The sequence below is a fragment of the Eptesicus fuscus genome, chromosome 15 (genome assembly GCF_027574615.1).
Source record: "Eptesicus fuscus isolate TK198812 chromosome 15, DD_ASM_mEF_20220401, whole genome shotgun sequence".
NCBI lineage: Eukaryota > Metazoa > Chordata > Mammalia > Chiroptera > Vespertilionidae > Eptesicus > Eptesicus fuscus.
In genome coordinates this window covers 5,652,232-5,678,141 of record NC_072487.1, presented here as the reverse complement: position 1 = coordinate 5,678,141, position 25,910 = coordinate 5,652,232, and the positions used below count along the sequence as shown (strand labels likewise).

At 39.6% G+C, this 25,910-nt stretch overlaps 1 long non-coding RNA gene across 1 annotated transcript in view; it reads left to right on the top strand.

Moving 5' to 3' along the window:
• Window positions 1–25,013, top strand: part of LOC114227420 (uncharacterized) — a 40,493-nt gene extending 15,480 nt beyond the window's left edge. The window contains exon 3 of the long non-coding RNA XR_008558332.1: window positions 24,870–25,013. This is a non-coding gene — a long non-coding RNA (uncharacterized LOC114227420). The remainder of the gene's footprint in view (window positions 1–24,869) is intronic.
• The last annotated feature ends 897 nt before the right edge of the window (window positions 25,014–25,910 follow it).

Genomic DNA, 25,910 nt, shown 5'->3' with positions numbered 1-25,910 from the left:
TATGTTCATTAGGATATTGGCCTGTAATTCTCATTCTTTGTAATGTCTTTATCTGGTTTGGGGATTAGAGTAATGCTGGCTTCATAGAAAGAGCTTGGAAGTGTCCCTTCCTCTTGAATTTTTGGAATAGTCTGAGAACTGGTGTTCTTCTTTGAATGTTTGGTAAAACTCCCCCGTAAAGCTGTCCAGACCAGGGCTTTGGTTTGCTGGAAGTTTTTTGATTACTGCTTCAATTTCATCAGTAGTTGTCAGCCTATTTAGGTTTTCTGATTCATCCTGATTGAGTTTTGGAAGATTGTATTTTTTCTAGGAATATGTCCATTTCGTCTAGGTTGTCCAGTTTGTTGGAGTAGAGTTATACGTAGTATTTTTTTTACAATCCTTTGTATTTCTGTGGGGGCGGTTGTTACTTCACCTCTTTCATTACTGATTTTGTTTATTTGGGTCCTCTCTCTTTGTTTCTTGGAGAGCCTGGCTAGAGGTTCATCAGTCTTGTTTATCCTTTCAAAGAACCAGCTCTTGGTTTTATTGATTTTTTTTCTTTCTTTTTTCTTTTCTTTTTTTTTGGGGGGGGTCTCTATGTCATTTATTTCCACTCTAATCTTTATTATTTCCTTCCTTATACTTACTCTGGGCTTTCCTTGTTGCTCTCTTTCTAGATAACTTATTACCAATTTTCTTATTTCTTGATGTAGGCCTGTAGTGCTATGAACTTCCCTCTCAAGACTGCTTTAATGTGTCCCATAGATTTTTTGATTGTTGTGTTTTCCTTCATTTGTTTCTAGAATGTTTTTATTTCTTTTTTTCTCTCTTTGATAACCCATTCATTGTTTGATAGCATGCTATTTAGCCTCTATATGTTTTTTATTGTTTTTATTGTATTTGATTTCTAGTTTTATGCCACTGTGATCTGAGAAGATGCTTAATATAATTTCAATCTTGAATTTCTAGAGACTGTGCTTGTGCCCTAATATGTAGTCTATGTTTGAAACTGTCCCATGTGTACTTGAGAAGAATATATATTCTGTAGCGTTGGGGTGAAATGTTCTGAAGATGTCAATTAAATCTGTCTGATCTAGTGAGTCGTTTAGGATTGCTGTTTCTTTGCTGAATTTTTGTCTAGATGATTTACCAGTGATATCAATTGTGTATTAAAGTTCCCTACTATGATTGTATTACTGTCAATCTCTCCCTTGATAACGTCCAGAAGTTTTTTTAAATGTATTTGGGTGCTCCTGTATTGGGTGCATATATGTTTACCAAGGATATATCCTCTTGTTGAATCTATCCATTTGGTATTGTGAAGTGGCCTTCCTTAGCTCTTGTTATGGCCTTCACTTCAAGGTCAATTTTGTCAGATATAAGTATTGCTACCCCAGCTTTTGTTTTTCATTTCCATTTGCCTGAAAAATCTTTTTTTAATTTTTATTTATTTTTTTATTTTATTGTTTAAGGTATTACAAAAAGTAGTACATATGTCTCCCTTTTTTTTTTTTTTTTTTTGAAAAACCTTTTTTTCATCCCTTCACTTTCAGTCTGTGTGAGTTCTTTGTTCTGAGGGGGGGTCTCTTATAGACAGCATATATATATGGGTCATGTTTTCTTATCCATTCAGTTACCCTATGTCTTTTGATTGGTGCATTTAATCTATTTACGTTTAAGGTTTCAATTTTGAATGATAGCCTTGCTAGATAGAGTATTCCTGGATTCAGTCCCTTGCGTTTCATCACTTTTTATATTTTATTCCATTCCCTTCTGGCCTAATGTGTTTCTGTTGAGGAATCAGTTAATAGTCTAATGTGAGTTCCCTTGTACAAAACTTTCTGTCTCTCTCTGGCAGCCTTTAAGATTCTTACTTTGTCGTTGATGTTTGCCAATTTATGATGTGTCTTGGTGTCAGTCTTTTTGGGTTCATCTTGTTTGGGACCCTGTGTGCTTCTTGGACTTGAGTGACTTTTTCCCCCAGTCAGGGAACTTTACTGTCATTATTTCTTCAAACAGGTTTTCTATTCCTTGTTCAGCTTCCTCTCTTTTTGGCACCCCTATTATGTGGATGTTGTTTCATTTTGTATTGTTTCAAAGCTCCCTTAGACTCTCCTCTTGCTTTTTATGTTGTTGTTTTTTTCCATTTGCTGCTCTGCTTGGGTGTTTTGTTGTTGTTGTTGTTGTTATTTTTTACCTTGTCTTCTAACTCGCTGATTTGATCCCCAGCTTCTTATAGTCTACTGTTGAGACCTTCCACTGTGTTCTTTATTGCAGCTATGTCATTCTTTTTTTTTTTTTTTAATATGTTTTATTGATTTTTTACAGAGAGGAAGGGAGAGGGATAGAGAGTTAGAAACACCAATGAGAGAGAAATATTGATCAGCTGCTTCCTGCACACCCCCCACTGGGGATGTGACAGCAACCAAGGTACATGCCCTTGACTGGAATCGAACCTGGGACCCCTCAGTCCACAAGCTGACGCTCTATCCACTGAGCCAAACCGGCCAGGGCTGCAGCTATGTCATTCTTGATTTCCTCTTGATTTTTACAAATGTTGGTGAATTCCTCATCTAGACTTTTGAGCATCCTTATAACCATTACTATGAATTCTTTCTTTGACAAATTGCTTGCCTCCATTTCATTTATTTCCTTTTCTGGTGATTCTTTTCTTTTATATGGGGGTTGTTTCTTTGTCTCCCATTTTTGTGGTTCTTTTGTGATTGTTTCTATATATTAGATCAAACTGCTATGCCACCCAGATTTTTTAAATTTGTCTTCTGTAGTAGATGTTTTGTGGGACCCAGTGGTGCAGTCTCTCAGGTATTCTGAGATTGGTATTCTAGGGATGTCCCCTACTTGAGATATTTGGGTTCACTTGATGTATTTGGGTCTTGAATGGCATTGTCCTGTTCGTGGATAGAGTCACCCCTCAGGGTGTCTGGTTATATGGCTCGCTCTCTCCCAGGTTGTACCAACCGTTGTGGAGGTGCTGACTGAATAGCACAAAATACAACACGACAAGACAGACACAAAAGGAACAGAGCACAAATGTACACAAGACACCTATAATGCCAATAAAAGTGACCACCAGAGAAAAGAGAATTAGGAGAGAGAAAAGGGAGCAAAAAAGATATCGAGAAAAGTAAAGAGAAAAAATATATATATGGGGAGAAAACACCACAAAACAAACAAATAAATCAAAAAGTGCAAACAAAAAACAACCAGAAAAGGGGGAGAATCTGTAGAGGAAGAGCTAAAATACAGAAAATAGGGTTAAGGAATTGGATGAATAGGGAAAGGACCATGGTTTAGTATAGAGGAGGTCAAAAGAGAATGAGTGGATGAGGGGGGAAAAAGGAAAAATAAATTTTTTTTAATTATTTATTTTTGAAAAGGAGAATAGAGGAGAGAGCAGATAGGCTAAAATTTAGGAAGTGAAACTAATTAACATATAGGGAAAAGAAAAGAGTAAGAGAGGAGAGGAAAAGAAAAATAAATGACTAGTGAAGAAAGAGAAAAGAGAAGGGGGTATGGAATAGGAGCAGGGAAGAGGAAATTTTGACTGTGCTAATAGAGACTACAATAATAATAACACATCAACAAAGCGGTAAGATCAATTTTTAACAAGTGGTAAAAATAAAGGAAAGAGAAAAACTAAAGTGGGGAGAGAAGAAGAAAAAACAGGATGAAAAGGGGAGAGTGAGGAAGAAAAAAGTGAAAAAAAGAAAAATTATAAGATAAAAATAAAAATAGAATAAAGAAAAATAATACTAAACAAATTTTTTAAATAAAATATAAAAAAGTGAAGTGTTCACTTCAGCCAAGTTTTTTTAATATATTTTATTGATTTTTTACAGAGAGGAAGGGAGAGGGATAGAGTTAGAAACATCGATGAGAGAGAAACATCGATTAGCTGCCTCCTGCACACCCCCTACTGGGGATGTGCCTGCAACCAAGGTACATGCCCTTGACCAGAATCGAACCTGGGACCCTTCAGTCCCCAGGCCGACGCTCTATCCACTGAGCCACACCAGCCAGGGCGTCAGCCGAGTTTTAATGCCCCATGGGGGCTGCTTTATAAAGGACCCCACTCTTCTGTTCTGTCTGCCAATTCTGGACTTCCTGTTAGGTAGTTAGGTGTTGACCACTGTCAGGCACTGTCTTTGATGTTAGCACAGTGTTGAAGCTCTAAGAGATTCACGCTCCTCTGCTTGAGTCTGTTTCCACAGGCCTTGGCTGCAAGCAGGCAAGAGCAATCTGCCCACTTTGCCGATCTGCCAGCTGTCAATTTTAATCACTCAAGCATCTCCTTGCCCTGCTTCCCTCCACAGCCTCTCCTCAGGCTCCACACATTTGTGTCTCTACCTGCACCCCAGCCTCAGGTGAGTGTTTGTAGTTGAAAGGTCCTATGAACTGGATTTAGCTAATAAAAGCAAAGACAAAACAACCACAAAACTGTGGGTTTCTCTCCTCAGCACCACGCTGCTCAGGACACTTTTAAGGCCACCTTTCTGGATGCAACTTTTGCAGCTGTGGTCTTAGACCTAGATTCCCTGGCTGCCAGCAGCCTTGTGGCTTTTTCTTTCCACAGTCAGATGTTATGCCTGTCCCCAAGGGACTCAGCTTTGGTGCAGTGCAGCTTCCTTCTCACCCTCTCGGCCTGGTGGTTGTGTGTCCCTCTCCAGTCCAGATTCCGTTCCTACCATTCTTCAGGCGTCTTCTGCCCTTCCATGATGTGAATTGTCTCCTCAGCTGTGTCTAATTTGTTCATTCCGGGTGGATGTCCTCCAATTTAGTTGCTTTTCCAGTCTTGCCCCTGGACGAGGTGCATGACATATCTGCCTATTCGGCTGCCATTTTCCTCTTTCCTGTACCACAGCTTTTTTATTCGTTCATCTACTGATGGGCACTTGGGGTGCTTCCAGATCTTGGCTATTGTAAATTGCACTGCTGAGAATATAGAGGTTCATATAGTCTTTTGGATGGGTGTTTCGGGTTTCTTAAGATATATTCCTAGAAGTGAGATCATGGGGTCAAATGGAAATTCCATTTTTAATTTTTTGAGGAAACTCCATACTGTTTCCCACAGTTAGCTGTACCAGTCTGCATTCCCACCAGCAGTATACTGGGGTTCCCTTTTCTCCACACTCTTGCCAACACTTGTCATTTGTTGATGATAGCCATTCTGACAGGTGTGAGGTGATATCTCATTGTTGTCTTAATTTGCATCTCTGTGATGATCAGTGACTTGGAGCATTTTTTTCATGTCTCTTGGCCTTTTGTATATCCACTTTGGAGAAGTATCAATTTAGGTCCTTTGCCCATTTTTAAATTGGACTGTCTTCCTTTTGTTAAGTAGTGTGAGTTCCCTATATATTTTGGAAATTAACCCCTTATTAGATATGTCATTGGTAAATATGTTCTCCCATGCAGTGGGCTCCCTTTCATTTTGTGGATGTTATCTTTTGCTGTGCAGAAAACTTTTTATTTTGATGAAGTCCCATTTGTTTATTTTCTCCTTAGTTTCCTTTACCCTATGAAAGGTATCTGTAAACATATAGCTACAAGAGATGTCTGAGACTTTTCTGCCTATGGTTTCTTCTAAGATTTTTATGATTTCATGACTTACATTTAAGTCTTTTATCCATTTTGAGTTTATTATTGGGTATGGTAGAAGTTGATGGTCTGGTTTCATTTTTTCTGCATGTACTGGTCCAATTTTCTCAGCACCATTTATTGAGGAGACTGTCTTTACTCCATTGTATGCTCTTGCCTCCTTTGTCAAATATTAATTAAGCATAATGGCTTAGATTGATTTCTCAGTTATTTGTTCTGTTCCATTGATCTATATGCCTGTTCTTGTGCCAGTACCAGGCTGTTTTGGTTATAATGGCTTTGTAGTATAGTTTGATATCTGGTATTGTGATCCCTCCCTACTTCATTCTTCTTTCTCAAGATTGCTGCAGCTATTCAGGGTCTCTTATGATTCCATATAAATTTTTGGAGTATTTGTTCTAACTCTGTGAAGTATGCCATTGGAATTTAAAAGGGGTTGCATTGAATCTGTAGATTGCTTTGGGTAGTATAAACATTTTAATGATGTTAATTATTCCAATTCATGAACATGTTATACACTGCCATTTCTTTGTATCTTCCTCTATTTCTTTTTCCAGTGTCCCATAGTTTTCCAAGTACAGGTATTTTATCTCCTTGGTTAAGTTTATTCCTAGGTATCTTATTTTGTTGTTGTTGCAATGGTAAGTGGGATTGCTTTTTTAGTTTCTCTTTCTGAGAGTTCATTGTTGATATATAAAAATGCCATAGATTTCTGGGTGTTAATTTTGTATCTGCTATGTTGCCAAATTCATTTATTAAATCCAGTAGTTTTTTGATGGAGTCTTTAGGGTTTTTTACTGGTATATGCAATACCATGGCATCTGCAAATTACACTTTTACTTCCGCCTTTCCAATTTGGATGCTTTTTATTTTTCCTTCTTGTCTGATTGCTATGGCTTGAACTTCCAGTACTATGTTGAACAACAGTGGTGAAAGTGGGCGTCCCTGTCTTGTTCTTGGTCTTAGAGGAAATGATTTTAGTTTTTTCTCATTGAGTATGGTTTTGACTCTAGGTTTGTCACATAAGGCTTTTATTATGTTGAAGTATGATGCTTCTCTTCCCACTTTGCTGAGAGTTTTAATCAAAAAGGATGTTGTATTTTGTCAAATGCTTTCTGCATCAATTGATATGATCATGTAATTTTTGTCTTGTAATCTGTAAATTATGTATCACATTTATTGATTTACTAATACTGTACCAGCCTTGCATCCCTGGAATAAATACCACTTGGTCATGGTGTATGATCTTTATAATGTATTGCTAGGTCTGATTTGCTAATACTTTGTTGAGGATTTTAGCATCTATTTTCATCAGAGATACTGGCCTTTAATGCTCTTTGTCGCATTTTTATTGGTTTTGGAGTTAGGATCATACTGGCTTTATAGAACAAGTTTGGAAGTGTTCCTTCCTCTTGAATGTTTTGGAATAGTTTGAGGAGGATAGGTGTTAGTTCTTTGACTGTTTGGTGTAACTTTACTGCGAAGCTGTTGGGACCAGGGCTTTTGTTAACTGTAAGTTTTTTTTTTATTACTGCTTCAATTTCATCAGTAGTTATCAGCCTATTCAGGTTTTCTGACTCTTCCTGATTGAGTTTTAGAGACTGTATTTTCTAGGAATATGTCCATTTCATCCAGGTTGTCCAGTTTGCTGGAATATAGTTGTTAGTAGTATTTTTTTTTTTACTTTGTACTTCTGTGGGGTTAGTTGTTACTTCACCTCTTTCATTTATGATTTTGTTTACTTGGGTCCTCTTTGTTTCTTGATGAGTCTGGCTAGAGGTTCATCAATCTTGTTTAACTTTCAAAGAACCAGCTCTTGGTTTTATTAAAATTTTATATTGTTTTTAGTCTTTATGTCATTTATTTCTGCTCTGGTCTTTATTATTTCCTTCTTTCTACTTACTCTGGACTTTTCTTGTTCTCTTTCTAATTCTGTACATTATAGTGTTCGATAACTTATCAGTTTTTCTTTCTTTCTTTTTTTTTTTTTTTTTTCGAGGTAGGCTTCCCTCTCAGGACTGCTTTCATTGTGTCCCATAGATTTTGGGTTGTTGTATGTTCATTTTCATTTGTTTCCAAGATGTTTTTTTTTTTAATTTTTTCTTTTATCTCTTTGGTAACCCACTCATTTTTAATAACATCCTATATAGTTTCCATGTGTTTAAATGTTTTTGAGTACTTTTATTGTAGTTGATTTCTAATTTCATGCCATTGTAATCTGAAAAGATGCTTGATATGATTTCAATCTTCTTGAGACTTAGATTGTGCCTAATATGTGGTCTATCTTTGAAAATGTCTCATGTGTACTTGAGAAGAATGTATATTCTGTAGCTTTGGGGTGAAATGTTCTGAAAATGTCAATTCCATCTGTCCTAGTATGTCATTTAGGATTGCTGTTGCCTTGTTGATTTTTTTTTTTTTTGTCTAAACCTATCTAATGATGTTAGTGGGATATTAAAGTATCCTACTATGATTGTATTGCTGTTTATCTCTCCCTTAAAATGCTCCAGAAGTTTCTTTATATATATTTGGATGTTCCTGTATTGGGTGCATATATGCTTACCAGAGTTATATCCTCTTGTTGTATTGATCACTTTAGCATTATGAAGTGGCCATTATTATCTCTTGTATGGTCTTCACATTAAAGTCTATTTTGCCAGATATAAGTATTGCTACCCCAGCTTTTTTTTTTTTTTCATTTCCATTTCGCTGCTGTAGTCTTAGACCTAGATTCCCCAGCTGCCAGCAACCTTGTGGCTTTTCCTTTCCACAGTCCACAGTTGGACGTTATGCTGTCCCCAAAGGGGTAAAAAGAAAGAAAAGAGAAAAACTAAAGTGGGGACAGGAGAGGAAAAGTGAGTCCTTTGTTCTGAGGTGGATCTCTTGTAGACAGGATATATTTGGGTCACATTTTTCTTATCTATTCAGCTACCCTATGTCTTGATTGGAGCATTTAAGCCATTTACATTTAAGGTTCTTATTGATAGGTACTTATTTATTGCCATCATTTTTTATGCCTGTGTTCTGTTTCTATTTCTTCTTCTTAAACTAGTCCCATTAGCATTTCTTGCAGTGCTGGTTTAGTGGTAATAAATTCTTTTAGCCTTTTTTTGTCTGTGAAGCTCTTTATTTCACCTTTGATATTAAATGATAGCATTTCTGGAGAGAGTAGTCTTGGGTCCAGTCCCTTGGTTTTCATTACCTTGTATACTTCATGCCATTCCCTTCTGGCCTGAAGTGTTTCTATTGAGAAGTCAGCTGACAGTATAATGGGAACTCTTTTGTAGGTAACTTTCTGTCTCTCTCTTGCAGCCTTATGATTCTTTACCTTTAATTTTTGCCATTTTAATTAATATGTGCCTAGGTGTGGATCTTTTGGGGTTCATCTTGATTGGGGCTCTCTCTGTTTCCTTAACTTGAGTGACTTTTTCCTTCACCAGGCTTGGGAAATTTTCTGCCATTATTTCTTCAAACAGGTTCTCTATTCCTTTTTTATATTCTGCTCCTTCTGGTACCCTTATAATGCCAATATTGTTACATTTCATTTTGTCCCAAAGCTTAGACTCTCTTTTTAATTATTTTCCATTTGCTGCTCTGAATTGGTCTTTTTTTTCCTACCTCATCTTCTAATTCACTGATTCAGTCCTCAGCTTATTTTCATTGCTACTTCATAACTGTAATTTTGCTACTGTTATGAATTGTAATGTAAATATCTGTGTTTTCCAATGGTCTTAGGCGACCCTGCTAGTGGTTCTCAACCTGTGGGTCGTGACCCGCAGGTTGAGAACCACTGCTATAGAGCCTAAGACCATCGGAAAACACAGATATTTACATTACGAGTCATAACAGTAGCAAAATTACAGTTATGAAGTAGCAACAAAAATAATTTTATGGTTGGGGGTCACCACAACATGAGCAACTGTATTAAAGGGTCGCGGCATTAGAAAGGTTGAGAACCACTGTTCTAGACCTTCCAGAGTGTTATTTCAGTTATGTCATTCCTCGTTTCCAATTGATTCTTATTTATTGTTTCAAGATCTCTTTTCATGTTGGTATAGGTTTCATCAAGACCTGTATAATTCTGATTAAGTTGTTTATAGTTCTCACTGAATTTTTTGAGCATTTTTATTTCCATTACTCTGACAAATTGTTTACCTCCATCTTATTTAGTTCACTTTCTGGTGATTCCTCCTTTTCTTTCAATTGGGGGTTGTTTCTTTGTCTCCCCATTTTTGCTGTCCCTTTGCTTTTGTTTCTGCATATTAGATCAAACTGCGGTACCTCCCAGATTTTGTGGGTGGTCTTATGTAATAGGTGTTTTGTGGGACCCAGTGATGCAGTCTCTTAGATCTCCTGAGCTGGGTGCTCTAGGAAAGGCCCTTCCTTGTTTTATTTGGGTTCTCCTGTTGTAGTTGGGTCTTGAATGTTATTGTTCCATTGGTGGGTGGTGTCTCTTCTCAGGCTGGCTATGTATCTCACCCACAGCCACATCATGCGAACTGTTGTGGAGGTACTGACTGAACAGAACAAAATACAACACAACAAAACACTAAGCAGGAGAAACAAAACCAAAATGTACTCAAGACCCCAATACCACCAACAAAAGCAACCACCAGAGAAGAGAGAATTGGGAAAGAATAGAGTAAGAATAACAGACAAAAAGAAAAAAAATACATATGAGACAAAAACAAAACAAACAATAAATTTAAAAAAGCACACACACACACACACACACACAAAACAACAAGAAGAAAAGGGGGGACAAAAATATGTAGATGAAATAAAGAAAATAAAAATAAAGAATTAAAGGAATAGGGTAAGGAAAATGGTTTAAAATAAAGGATGGAGAAAATAAATGGAAAGATAATAAAAAATGAATAGTGAAAAAAGAAATAAGAAAAAAATTGAGTAGGAAAAGAGAAGAGGAAAATTAGATATATAAATGAAACAACAGAGATTAGAATAATAAATCAATAAAGAAGATAAACTTTAAAAGGGAAAAAGGAAAGAGAAAAATGAAAAAAGAGAAGGAAAGTGGGGAAAAATAAAGGGAGAGGGAAAAAAGTGAAAATGGCCTTCATTTCAGCTGAGTGTAGTGCCCCATGGGAGCTCACTTTGGATTCCACCTGTCTGCCAATTCTGGGCTTCCTGTTAGGTACACAGCTGCTAACCACTGTCAGGCACTGTCCTTTGGCTTTCAGCAACCTGCTTGAAGGTCCAGGTGATCCACTGATCCACCATTTGTGTCCGTCTCCACAGGCCTTGGCTGCCAGCAGGAGGAGCCAATCTCCCAATAAAGCATTTTTAACTAAGTTATGCACATTGTTTGTTTGTTTGTTTGTTTTTTTTAAGCTATAATGCTATTGCACACTTAATTGACTACAGTTTGGTATAAACATAACTTTCATATATAATCAAAAACCAAAAAATTCATGTGACTTGTTTTATTTTGATATTTACTTTATTGTGGTGGTCTGGAAACGACCTCACAATATCTCCAAGGTTCACCTCTATAATTCTTCTAAATCATGGTTGGATTTAATTTGCTAATAATTTTTGAACATTTTTCATCTGTCTTCAAGAGATATTGGGCTACTGTTTTATAATTTTGCACTTTCTTTGTCTGCTTTAGTATAGGGTAGTATTGGCCTTATAAACTAAATTAAGAAATGTTTCCTCCTCTTTTATTTTTCTGTGAGATATTGTGTAAAATTGGTATTAATCCTTCCTCAAATGTTTGGTAAAATACTCCCTCAAATTCTGGCATAGAACATTCTGTTTTCTACTTCTAGATGTTTCACTATTTTATATACTACACATAAGTGGAATCATGAGGTATATGTTTGTCCTATAATTTCCACTTGAATTTTTGGTATCACTTCTACTTTTTGATAATATCTTGTACTTTTTCATTTGCTTCAAGAGAACTTGTAGTTGCTTATAGCATTGTAATAATAGCTGCTTTAGCATCCCTGTCAGATGATTTCAATGCTATATTCTCTCACTGCTGGTGCCAGTTGATCATCTTTCCTCATTGAGGTTGTGATTTCCTGGTTCTTGTTATGATGGTTAATCTTCTGTTGTATTCTAAACTTTAACTGTTAAGAGATTCTTGGTCCTATTTAAAACTTTCATTTTAGCAGGAAGCCTCCCTATTTTTTTATATATTTTTTAATTTCTTTATTGATTAAGGTATCACATATTTGTCCACATCCCCCAATTCCCATCCCACACCCCTTCCCACACATGTCCCCACCCCCCTGTTGTCCTTGACCACTGGTTAGGCTCATATGTATGCACACAAGTCCTTTGGTTGATTTCTCCCCTTTATCCCCACCCTCCCCTACCCACCCTCTGAGGTCTGACAGTCTGATCCATGCCTCCTTGTCTCTGGATCTCTTCTTATTCATCAGTCTATGTTGTTCATTATTTCCCCTAGATGAGTGAGATCATGTCCTACTAGTAATACACTTATAAGAACCGAAAACGAGACAAGCAATAATGGTTCTGTTGAAAGGCAAATGAATCAGTCTGTAGTGAGTTTTTTTCTGGGCCAACAGTTCTTTTGAGACCCAATTTCAATGTCAAACAGTTCCTTATGTGTACATGCCAGCAATGATATTTCAGTTCTGGATGGTGGACAAATGGTGGTAATGCAGGTCCGACCCTCTCTGGTTTGGTCCTGAGCAACCTGTAGTGAGGCACAGCTGCTGACTGCTAGTATGGCAAGGCAACGTCAGCGTCTTCCATCTTTGGACTGCTTCTCTTCTGTCTTCATGGCTGGAGTAGACCTGTCAATTCCTCTCTGTTGCCGGAATCCACATGGTCTCGGAGTTGTTTCCTGAAAATATACAAACATATTCTCGACCAAAAGTTAATAAAGGAATATTTTCTATAAATTTGACTTGGGATCCTTTTTCATTTTTTGCCCAAATGATTTTCCTCTGGCTTGTTTTGACACCATGTGTGTTTTTCATGGGTGTCTTGTTGTTAGCATTACAATTAATTTTCTAAAGTACAAATTTTCTAGATGTAATTTACTTACAGGATATTTTTCCTTACATGATATTCTTCTACTATCCCCCCTTTTTTGATTAAATATTAGGAGGCTTTTGAAAATTTTATAATGTCTTGATAGCTTTTAAATTTTAATTTTTGGCACTATAATATGACTGTTTTAGGTTCATTACATGTTACACAATTTTATCATGCGATGAACTACCAATAAAAATTTTAGGTAACACTTTAGGATCTGCTTTTTGTCCAGTACAATTAATTTTTCTAGAATATTCGCTTATTTCAATTAGCCAATTTAAATTATCCTGAAAACTTGACTACTATTTTAATGTCAAATGTATTACTCTAACAATCTTATTTTACCCTGTAAATATTAGTGGAAAGGATTATTTGCCTTCTTGAGTAGGCCCTGAGCATTCCTGGTGGTAGGCTGGATTTAGATATCAAAAACCCACTTCCCCACACCATGGGTACAAACAATTCAAAAAAGTCTTGTTGCAGTGAGAGGGCAGCTGCTGTCGGCCAAGTCTCTGTTTGTTACCTGGGTCCCGATTTGATCTGGGCATGGGAAGTTAAGCAGCCATGGGGGCAGGAGACTTCCCTCAGAAGGGGTGAGGGTTCAGGCCGCTTTAAAGTTGGGGGGGTGAAGGTCTGTGCCCCACCTCTGTTGACCCCCAAGTTCTCTCCTGATGGCCCCTCTGTGACTGTGCCTGTATTAGGTTGTTCCTTCCCTGAGGAATCTTACCTGTCTCTGGCTAACCAGCCATCCTCCAAGGCCAAGCAGGGTGATGTGAGGTTCAGTTCTGTCTCCTTGGTTCAGCCTTGGTTCAGTTCAGCCTATGCCCCCGTGGCCTCCATGCCCAGCACCTGCCTTGGGATCCCCTTGCCTGCTGGCAGGGGCCTAGCACTGATCACATATCTTGGGGAACCCGGGTTTCTTCTTCAGGGAGGGCCCAGCTTGCCCCACTGGGCGAGAGACAGATCCATAGTACCAGTCATCACGAGGCTTCAACCTCGACATGAACAGAAAGCTCAGGCAACAGCTGTGGGCATTTGGATTGTGAGAAGAGGGTCCCTCTTGGCCAAAAGGGCAAGAGAGATCAATATAGAATGCTCAGGTGCCTTCCCAGGAGGCCCTCTACACAGTGGAAGGGATTAAATCCCTTCATGTCCTTTTTAAATTGCTGCCAGACATTCAAAGGATTAGTTTGTAAGTTTGCTTGGGATAATTGTATATTATGCTGTTGTAATTCTAAAATATCAAGAGATGTGTTACCTTTGTCTCCAAGCACAAAAAGATGATTTTTTTATTGATCCCCAAGGGTGCAAGGTACTATTATAGGTAATGGGGATAACACAAATCTGGGGGAAATTTTAATGACATTGTAGAATAATATCATGTAAGGATATTCTTTGCTCTAGGCCATGGTAATTCCATTTCAAACTTGCTGTCCATTTCTTTTTGTATAGACAAGGTCTTAGTTACATTTTTTGCACCTCTCCCAGGGGCAAATAGTGATAGTAGTGACACCCTTTCTTTGGTGTCCACACAAGCCAGAACTCTCTTTAATTTTACACACAAAGGGGCAGTGTTTTGATTTTGTGACATACAAAAGGGAAGCTGGTTGGAGACCCCTGTGTAATTATACTTTCTTGCCCCACCCATGATCCTCCTGGTTGACCAAGGTGTTTGGTATTATTGGTGACTACATTAGGCGGGGGATCAGCCCAAGTAAGGGGTCTTACCCATGAAGGGTCAGGAGCATAAGTCCAAAATACTTCCCCATTTGCCCAAGGTAATATTACCGTACATCTGATGATTGCTAGCATGGCCAAAAAGGCATTCTCAGGCATTCTTGGGTTTCTGGTTACCTCACAATTTCTTCCCTGCGGTTTGACGTTCTGATTGATGTTTCTCTGTCTCTGGATCTAATTTTTTGTGTGTGTGCTGCTATGAACATAGGAGTGTGTATATCCTTTCTGATTGATGTTTCTAGTTTCTTGGGATATATTCCTAGAAGTGGGATCACTGAGTCAAATGGGAGTTCCATTTTCAGTTTTTTGAGGAAACTCCATACTGTTCTCCACAGTGGCTGCACCAATCTGCATTCCCACCAGCAGTGCACGAGGGTTCCTTTTTCTCCGCATCCTCGCCAGCACTTGTCATTTGTTGACTTGTTGATAATGGCCATTCTGATAGGTGTGAGATGGTACCACATTGTTGTTTTGATTTGCATCTCTCTGATGATTAGTGACTTTGAGCAGGTTTTCATATGTCTCTTGGCCTTCCTTCTGTCTTCTTTGGAAAAGTGTCTATTTAGATCAGTTGCCCATTTTTTGATTGGGTTGTTTATCTTCTTTTTTTGTTAAGCTGCATGAGTTCCCTGTAAATGTTGGAGATTAAACCCTTATCGTTGCTATCTTTGGCAAATATGTTCTCCCATGCAGTGGGCTTTCTTGTTGTTTTATTGATGGTTTCCTTTGCTGTACAGAAGCTTTTTATTTTGATGTAGTCCCATTTGTTTATTTTCTCTTTAGCTTCCAGTGTCCTAGGAGCAGTATCAGTGAAGAAGTTCTTTCAGCATATATCAGAGATTTTTCTGCCTACAGATTCCTCTAGTATTTTTATGGTTTCCTGTCTTATGTTTAAGTCTTTGATCCATTTTGAGTTTATTTTTGTGTATGGTGTAAGTTGGTGGTCTAGCTTCATTTTTTTGCATGTATCTGTCCAATTTTCCCAACACCATTTATTGAAGAGACTGTCTTGACTCCATTGTATGTTCATGCCTCCTTTGTCAAATATTAATTGAGCATAGCGATTTGGATTGATTTCTGGGTTCTCTATTCTATTCCATTGATCTATATGTCTGTTCTTGTACCAATACCAGGCAGTTTTGAGAACAGTGGCTTGGTAGTATAGCTTGATATCTGGTATTGAGATCCCTCCTACTTTGTTCTTCTTCCTCAGGATTGCTGCAGCTATTCGGGGTCTTTTTTTTTTTATTCCAGATGAATTTTTGGAAAGTTCGTTCTAGGTTTGTGAAGTATGCTGTTGGTATTTTAATGGAAAGTGCATTGAATTTATAGATTGCTTTGGGTATTATGGACATTTTAATTATGTTGATTCTACCAATCCATGAACATGGTATGTTCTTCCATCTGTTTATGCCTTCCTCTATCTCTTTTTTCAGTGTTGTGTAGTTTTCTGCGTATAGGTCTTTTACCTCCTCAGTTAAGTTTATTCCTAGGTATCTTAATTTTTTGGTGTGATGGTAAATGGGATTGCTTTTATAGTCTCTCTTTCTGTAAGTTTATTATTGGTGTATAGAAATGCCATAGATTCCTTGGCATTAATTTTGTATCCTGCTACTCTGCCGAATTTATTTATTAAGTCTAATAATTTTTTGATGAAGTCTTTAGGGTTTTCTATGTACAGTATCATGTCATCTGTATATAAGGACAGTTTTACTTCTTCTTTTCCAATTTGGATGCCTTTTATTTCTTCTTCTTGTCTGATTGCAATGGCTAGTATTTCCAGCACTATGTTGAACAGCAGTGGTGAGAGTGGGCATCTCTGTCTTGTTCCTGTTCTTAGGGAAAATGGTTTTAGTTTTTGCCTGTTGAGTATGATGTTGGCTGTGGGTTTGTCATATATGCCTTTTATTATGTTGAGGTATGATCCTTCTATTCCCACCTTGCTGAGAATTTTTATCAAGAAAGGGTGTTGGATTTTGTCAAATGCTTTTTCTGCATCAATTGATATGACTATGTGATTTTTATCTCTCAATTCGTTTATGTGATGTATTACGTTTATTGATTTGCAAATATTGTACCATCCTTGCATCCCCGGGATAAATCCTACTTGGTCATGGTGTATGATCTTTCTGATGTACTGCTGGATCCGATTTGCTAGAATTTTGTTGAGGATTTTGGCATCTATGTTCATGAGGGATATTGGCCTGTAATTCTCTTTCATTGTGTTATCTTTATCTGGTTTTGGTACTAGGGTGATGCTGACTTCATAGAAGGAGCTTAGAAGTGTTCCTTCCTCTTGAATTTTCTGGAATAGTCTGAGGAGGATAGGTTTTAGTTCTTCCTTGAATGTTTGGTAAAATTCCCCTGTGAAGCTATCTGGCCCCAGGCTTTTGTTTGCTGGAAGCTTTTTGAGGACTGCTTCAATTTCTTCCATAGTTATCAGCCTATTGAGATTTTTAATATCTTCCTGAGTAAGTTTTGGAAGGTTGTATTTTTCTAGGAATGTGTCCATTTCTTCCAGGTTGTTTAGTTTGTTAGAATAGAGTTGTTCATAGTATTTTTTAATAATCCTTTGAATTTCTTTGGGGTCTGTTGTTATTTCTCTTCTTTCATTTCTGATTTTATTTGGGTCCTCTCTCTTTGCTTTTTGGTGAGCCTGGCTAGAGGTTCATCAGTCTTGTTTATCCTTTCAAAGAACCAGCTCTTGGTTTTATTGATCTTTTGTATTGATTTTGGTCTCTATGTCATTCATTTCTGCTCTGATCTTTATTATTTCCTTCCTTCTGCTCACTGTGGGCTTTTCTTGTTGCTCTCTTTCTAATTCTTTGAGTTGTTGAGTTAGATGATTTATTACCATTTTTTCTTGTTTTTTGAGGTAGGCCTGTAGAGCTATAAATTTTCCTCTCTGGACTGCTTTCATTGTGTCCCATAGTATTTGCATTGTTGTGTTTTTATTGTCATTAGTCTCCAGGATGTTTTTAATTTCTTCTTTGATCTCATTGTTAACTCAATCATTGTTTAATAGCATGCTATTCAGCTTCCAAGTGTTTGAATTTTTTGGAATGCTTTTATTGTAGTTTATTTCTAATAATATGCCTTTGTGGTCTGAGAAAATGATTGATATGATTTCAATCTTTGTGAATTTGGAGAGACTTTGTTTGTGACCCAATATGTGGTCTATTTTTGAAAATGTCCCATGTGCACTTGAGAAGAATGTATATTCCGTGGCTTTGGGGTGAAATGCTCTGAAGATGTCAATTAGGTCCATCTGATCTAGTGAGTCATTTAGAGTTGCTGATTTTTTGTCTAGATGATTTATCCAGTGATGTCAGTGGTGTATTAAAGTCTCCTACTATGATTGTATTGTTGTCGATCTCTCCCTTGATATCTTCTAGGAGTTTTTTTTATGTATTTGGGTGCTCCTGCATTGGGTGCATATATGTTTATCAGGGTTATATCCTCTTGTTGTATCAATCCCTTTATTAATGTGAAGTGGCCTTCCTTATCTTTTGTTATGGCCTTTACTTTGAGGTCTATTTTGTCAGAAATAAGTACTGCTACCTCAGCTTTTTTTTCATTTCCATTTGCCTGAAAGATGTTTTTCCATCCCTTCACTTTCAATCTGTATGAGTCCTTTTTTCTGAGGTGGGTCTCTTGTAGACAGCATATATATGGGTCATGTTTTTTTACCCATTCAGCCACTCGATGTCTTTTGATTGGAGCATTTAGTCTGTTTACGTTTAAAGTTATTATTGAAAGGTACTTGTTTGTAGCCATTTTTATTTTTTGAGACTGTGTTCCTTCTTACCTTTTTATCTCTTCATTTTACACCAGTCCCTTTAGCATTTCTTGCATTGCTGGCTTGGTAGTGATAAACTCCCTTAGCATTGTTTTGTCTGTGAAGCTCCTTATTTTCCCTTCAATTTAGAATGATAACCTTGCTGGATAGAGTATTCTTGGATTCAGTCCCTTGGTTTGCATCACTTTGTAGATTTCCATTCTTTTCTGGCCTGATGTGTTTCTGTTGAGAAATCATTTGATAATCTAATGGTAGTTCCCTTGTGTGTAACTTTCTGACTATCTCTTGCAGCCTTTAAGATTCTCTCTTTGTCCTGAATATGTGTCATCGTAATTATGATGTACCTTGGTGTGGGTCTTTTCGGGTTTATCCTGTTTGGGACTCTCTGAGCTTGTGTGACTTTTTTCTTTGCCACATCAAGGAAGTTTTCTGACATTATTTCTTCAAATAGTTCTTCTAACCCTCGTTCTTCTTCCTGTTGTTCTGGCACCCCTATTATTCGTATGTTGCTTCGTTTCATGTCCCATAGCTCCCTTAGCCTCTCCTCCTGTCTTTTAATTTTTTTCTCCTATTGCAATTCAGTTTGGCTGTGTTTTGCTTCCCTGTCTTCTAGTTCACTGATTCGGTCCTCCGCTTCTCCTAGTTTATTGTTGAAACTTTCCATGGTGTTTTTTATTGCAGCTATATCATTCTTCATTTCTTCTTGATTCTTACATAAGTTGTTGATTTTTTCATCCATTTCTTCTTGACTCTTGCATAAGGTGTTAACCCTTTGCACTCACTTGCTTTTTTCTCGATTCCTTTATTCTACTCAGGATTTAATTTTTTAAATACCCCAGATTTTACAAAGCGTGGCAGTAGAATGAAAAACTGGAGTTTCTTTTCATACAAACTTATTTATTTGGATTTTTTATATTTCAAATTATTGATACATTCAATACAATTCAACATACAAGCTGCTACCAATGCTGTGTCGAGTCACACTCGACATCCGAGTGCAAAAGGTTAATTTTTATTTCCATCCGATTTATGAACTCTATGACCCTTATTCTGAATTCTTTTTCTGACATAGTAAATGCCTCTGTTTCACTTAGCTGTTTTTCTGGCGTTTCCTCCTCTTCTTTCCTTTGTGGGTATCTTTGTTTACCCTTTTTTGGTCTCACCGACTGATCTAGATGTCGAGCTGTGCAGGGGCTACTCCTTGGGTAGCAGTAGCTTCTCTGGCTGCAGTTGCTCCTCGGGCGGTTAAGGTAGCAGCTGCTTCTCAGTTGGCAGCAGTTTCTCTGGAGGGTGCTGTTCGCAGCAGTGGTGCCTCCTCTGGCTGGAGGGGGAGGCTGCTCATATAGCTGCTGTTCCTTGGACGGGGGTGGGCTGATTATGAGGTTGCTGTGGAACTGGCTGCTTCCACAGCTGCTGCTCCTTGGACAGGGGCAGGCCACGTGAAGCTGCTGCTCTTAGGCCTGTGGCAGATTGCTTGCGGGTCTGCTGCTCCTTGGACAGGAGCAGGCTGCTCACGTGTCTGCTGTTCACATGGTTGCAGTGCCCTGAGCTAAAGCATTGGGCCGGTCAGAGGGGAACCTGCTTCCAAACTCACAGGAGCCTGCGCCCTGGGCAGCTGGAGCCTCGTTGACCGTGGGATCACAGCCTAGGTAGCGTTTCCCTGGCAGGGGTGGCTGTAGAGTCCCAGGTGTTATCTGAGGGCACTCTGGTTGGAGTTGAGGTTGGGAACCCGGTTACAGCAGCTCTCCCCTTCAAAAAGGCTAGGCCCCTTAGGACAAGCTGGCCTTCCGGTACTGTTTGCAATGGTAGCAGAAGCTGCCTAGTTAGGCGAGCCTGATTAGCCTGCCCCTGAAGGTCCTGTGGAATCTAACTGTGCCTCACTCACTCACTTACACACACATACCCCACCTGACCACACGCTCCTCTTTTACTCCTTTACTCACTCATGCTCTTTACCTCACTGCCGCGTTCTTCCTGCCTCTTTAGTTGGGTCTGGGGTGTTGTTGACCCTTTCATGGATGGAGTTTCCTCTCCAGGTGTCTGGTTATGTGGCTTGCTCTCAAGCCCCTTGGCCTGACCGGATAAAATTCACCTCAACAAGACACAACACCGAGGGAACTAAGCACAAATATACTCAAGACACCAATAACCCCAATATAAGTGACCACCTGAGAAAAGAGAGGTAGGGCAGAGAAAAGAGAGCACAAATGCTATGGAAGAGAGAGAAAAAGATATGGGATAAAAGACAAAGGAATAAGAGGATTGGGGCAGAATCTGTAGAGGCTGAGCTTTTTCCAGGGACTTCTGCCCTTCCCGGGTGCAAACTATCTCACCAGCTGCGTCTCCTCACCAAATTCGGGCTGAATTCCACTCGTTTCAGCTGCTTCCTCTACCCACTCCGGGACAAGCCTAAGGACACGTCCGTCTATTCCACCGCCATCTTTCCTCCAGTCTCTAAGCCTCCCTATTTTTAAGATTAGCACCCAGATGCTGGCCTACTTTTCTTATTCCAACAACAATTTAATTTTCAGAGCCCTTGCGATGCTAGGTAAATCTGCTTAGTTTGTTTGGTAGCACCATTGCTTGCACTTTCCCTTGCTATTTTTACATTATGAGCTTCTCCAAAACAGTCTGCTTTATCTCAAGATAAGGAAATGGATGCTCTAGCGCAGTGGTCGGCAAACTCATTAGTCAACAGAGCCACATATCAACAGGACAACGATTGAAATTTCTTTTGAGAGCCAAATTTTTTAAGCTTAAACTTCTTCTAATGCCACTTCTTCAAAATAGACTCATCCAGGCCGTGGCATTTTGTGGAAGAGCCACAATCTGGTTCGCGAGCCATGGTTTGCCGACCACTGCTCTAGGGCAAAAGGGAGGAAAAACTTCACAAGCTTAGCCACTGATGTGTCAGGGTTCCCCTTCCCTATGCCTCTTGGCCACCAGATGTCTGTCAGGGGACAGGAGTCCCTTCCTGGGCTGGGCACTTTACAAGGAATGTCATTTCTGGTACTGCCTGGCTACCAGTTGTCTTGGATCTAAGTGGGGAGTCTCAGGTCTATGAGGATAAAGAGCACTTCCCAGGACAGGTATTTCTGTGGCAGAATCCCCCTAGCTGGTGCCACCTAACTGCCTGCTATCTCAAAGTGAGGGAAGTGTTAATCCTCTGACAAAAACAGTACTCTTTATCACTGTCAGTAGGGGTCCTAATCATTCCCACCTGCTGGTGCTACTGGGCTCACCTGGTGTTAGCATCAGGACTTACACCCCATCCAGGGAGGAGAGAATGTACCTGGACTACTTTGGGAACCAAGAAACACCAGGCCACTTCCCTTTGTGAGGTGGGGGATGTAAGAAGCACTGTTCCCTATGTTGCTCTTCTAGTCACAAGGTCCACTCTGCAAAGATGGAGTTTAATTCCCAACCCTTGGAGTATGGGCTGGACTTACCAAATTACTTTTACCAAGTGTTCAAGGTTAACATCACTAGGAGTAAGTCCTGTTGGCATCATGTACCTCTGGATGAGATGAAGTCAGGACATTTTACTTCTGTGTTATTCTTCCAAAGAGTCCATAATTCACATCTGATGGAACATCACACAATTGCAACTTGAGGGGGCATTCAATAAAATACCTGACCAGCTCTCTTCAAGTATCAAGGTCATGAAAGACAAAGAAAGACTGAGGAACTGTCACAGATTGGAGAAGACTAAAAACATATGGTGACTAAATGCAATGGGGAGTCCTGGGTTGAATTCTAGATTAGAAAAGGGACAATGGTAGAAAATTCGAATACAGTGTGCAGTTTCTAGCAGTGTTGCCACAATGTTAATCTCTTCACTTTAGCGAATATAATTATGTAAGACGTTAATTTTAGGAGAAAAAAGTAGTTACCATTTGCTGTTGGCACTGTACAATAAGCAACAGACTTCATTTATTTATATACTAGAGGCCCAGTGCACGAAATTCATGCACAGAAGGAGGGGTCCCCTCAGCCCAGCCTGCACTCTCTCCAATCCAGGACCTCTCGGGGGATGTCCGACTGCCGGTTTAGGCCTGATCCCTCTCACAATCTGGGACCACTGGCTCCTAACTACTCACCTGCCTGCCAGCCTGATCATCCCTAACTGCCCCCTGCCGGCCTGGTCGCCCCTTTCTGCCCCCCTCTGCTGGCCTGGTCGTCCCCAACTGCCTCCCTCTGCTGGCCTGGTCACCCTCAACTGCCCCCCCTGCCCACCTGGTCCCCCCATGCAGCCTGCTGTTCAGTTGTTTAGTCGTCCCTCACTAACCCCCCTGCCAGCCTTGCTGCCCCATGCAGCCTGCTGTTCAGTCATTTGGTCATCCCTCACTAACCCCCCACTGGTCTGGTCGCCCCACGCAGTCTGCTGTTCAGTTGTTTGGTTGTCCTTCACTTAACCCCCCTGCTGGCCTGGTCGCCCCATGCAGCCTGCTATTCGGTCATTTGATCGTCCATCACTAACCCCCCTGCCAGCCTGGTCACCTCACACAGCCTGCTGTTCGGTCGTTTGGTCGTCCCTCACTAACCCCCTGGCTGGCCTGGTCGCCCCACGCAGCCTGCTGTTCAGTCGTCTGTCTGGTCGTTTATGTTGTGACTACCCCTGGCTTTTTGTATATTAGGATGCTGTGATAGACCCATTAGTTTCTTTTCCCCCCCAATGGATTATGGCTCAGTGAACCCAATTAGTTTGTGCTTGACTTGTCCCAGATGTAGCCACTGGGTTGGAATCCCTTCAAACTGGGTCTTGTCTTTTAGTATCATGCTTTATCCTAGTTTTTGTTTTGGAGTGTATTTTTGTTTGTTTGTTTGCACTTCCTTCCCCCCTGGCATTACCAGAAGATTGGGATCATCTCTTAACTACCCTGCCCTAACCCTGGAAGCAGCCATTAGTCCAAGAAGCCTGGGTTTTTACTAATGGAAAATGGTGCCAGGAGTAAAATCTGGATGCTAGATGTGCTTGCTGCTTCAGGATTGTCCTTGCTCCTTAGTCTTTTCAGCAGACAGACGTAGAAAATAAATACAAGTATATACACATATGCACAAATATGTATTAGCACATAAACACATACAGACACACATTCAAATGTCTAAGGAATCTTAAATTCACACTAGTACATCCTCACATGGTTCTTCCTTGCTTAGTCCCATTCTCCATTTGGATGGCTTTCCTTCCACAGTGAGAACTCTGCCTGCCAACCACATCAGCATTGGTTCAACCCTGTGAGGCAGGGGTGGGAATGTCCAGCCCTTGGGCCTTGTGGGGCCCGCAAAATCCTTCAGTCTAACCCTGCCGAGGCATTAGGAGTGAATTAAATGTTTGACCAGATATAGCAGGCTAAATTTTATCTTGATAATATTGTATGACCTGTGAATGATGTTATAAATATCCAAATGGCCCTTGGCAGAAAAAGGTTCCCCACCAAAATAGTTTCAGAATTGTCTCACCATACAGCTACAAGAAGCAAACTCATTAAAGAGTTTAGGGTTTGTTTATAATTCTAACACACACATGTAAAATTAAACTTTGCCCAAGACTGAGGATAATACTGTAAAATACTATGTTCATTGTTTTCCCTTTGTTCTTAAAAAGGTGACAAACTATATGTGCTTATGGCACTTGGCTCTTTTCATTTAGGAAACTTCCTCCATGTTTCACTAGTATGTTCTTCCTTGGTGTTTTTCTCAGCTGCATTTTACCCACTGAGTGTATGCTCCAGTCTATATAATTGACTATGCTTAAACATTCCATATTCTGGAACTATATGAAAATAACCATGTGCATGTGTATATTCATAAAACTGCAACTGACCCTTCAGGAGAGACCTTGGAAGTGTGCTTGCTGTGTCAACAGTTACATGTACAGTTTACATATTGCCAAATTGCCCTCCCTCTAAAAGACTTTACCATTCTGCATTCCTAGCAACAATGCATGGAAATGCCTGTCTTCTCACAGCCCCACCAATAGACAGCTGTCAAGCTTTTGAATTTCTGCCAAGCTGATGAGTGTGAAATGGTATCCCAATGAAGTTATAAATTTGCCTTTTTCTTATCATGATTGAAGTTGAACATATTTTCATTTGTGTATACCTCTTTTGGTAAACTGAGCATGTTTCTTGCCCAATTTTCTCGAACTTCTGGTCTTTTCCGCTTTATTTTTTAAAGTTCCTATAATGTAGGGATATTAACCCTTTATCTGCGAAATACTGTTGATTTATGTTATATATTTCTCTTCCAGTCATTTGTTTTTTGACACTATTTATAGTATTTTTGCAATGCAAAATACTGTTCTTGTAGTCAACTTTATCAATAATCTTTTATTATCTCTGGATTTTAAGTGAGGAAAGCTTCTGGGCTGGGCATTTGTTAGGCTCTGGGGATTAGAGATCACAAGAGGAAATGACTAAAGGGGCAGCACCTTGCCTGGATTTAAAGATGTGTGCTGTAGACCACCAAACTGGGGAGAGTTGTGGCTGAAAGCCCTCAGTCCTTGGGCTTGATCACTGCCATGTGGTCACAGCTAACGGGATGGGGCCTCGAGCTGCAAGGATGGGTATTAATAGATATCTTCAATCTGTTGTTGGGGGAGGCAGAGTGTGTGGCTTGGGAACTCATGTCTGTTGGAGGACTTAGGAAGGGGTGTTGGATGAAGGCCATTATAATATTGCTCTCCCCATTATAGGACCAGAGCCCAGAAGAAATACAGAATGACTCTTCATGTCTCCCAAGAAGTTGAATATTTTGAGGTTCTTGATAAAATGAAGTACACATCCAGGTGTGCAGCTTTGTATAGAAGCAATTTATTAAAATAAAAGGAAATACAATATATAGAAGGACTGCTGCTTAGAAAAGTAAACCATAAGCAAAGTATCTCATGAACACTGGAAAAAAGCAACATTGTTTTCCCTCCATTCCATTTCAGCAGAGCACAGTGTTTCCTAGTGATTTCTGCCATCTTCACATTCATGGTAATGGCAAGGAAAGATCAGAACACGTTTTTATGGCAGGAGTTTGTATCTGGCCACATCAATTTTGGGCATCCAGAGGGTGTAAGTTTAGCAGAGATTACCGAACAAGGTGTTGAAGGTACAGTACAGCCTGGTTTCTTCTTGCTACTTATAATAAGAGTAGGTGGATAAAATGAAGGAACTGTTAAACAAGGAACCAGAACTTGAAGATGTGGGAAACAGCCTATCCATATTACAGAAAATAAGCACGTCCTGGAAAGAATACCAGTGTGGCTGGACAGTTGTTTCATAAAGATAGAAGTTTGGAACCCGTCACCTGTCTCAGCACAAACTGGCAGGTTGGATTAACCATGATGCACATGGGACAAACTGAAGGCATTCTACAGGTAGGACAATGGATCCACCCAACTGCAAACATGTGTTACCCATCAGGAAGGGGAATGACCCCAAAGGTGAAACAGAGATGAGCAGGTCTGCTACTCCCACAGTGGGCCAGAAAGTAAAAGTCTAGGGGCCAGCATGTCTCTTCCATGGTTTCAATTGGCCTGGTACTGCCGATGCCACCCAAGTGGGACCAGAGAGCAGAGGACCCAACCAAAGATAGTCCTTGAGCCTTAAACATAATAGAATCTAACTAAGTTTTTGACTTGCTTGGGACCATCAATCCTTTCTTCTCTCCACTTTTGGAATGGGGGTGTAAATTCTAGGCCTGTCCCGCCAGTGTATTTTGGGACCAGATAATTTGTCTGGTTTAC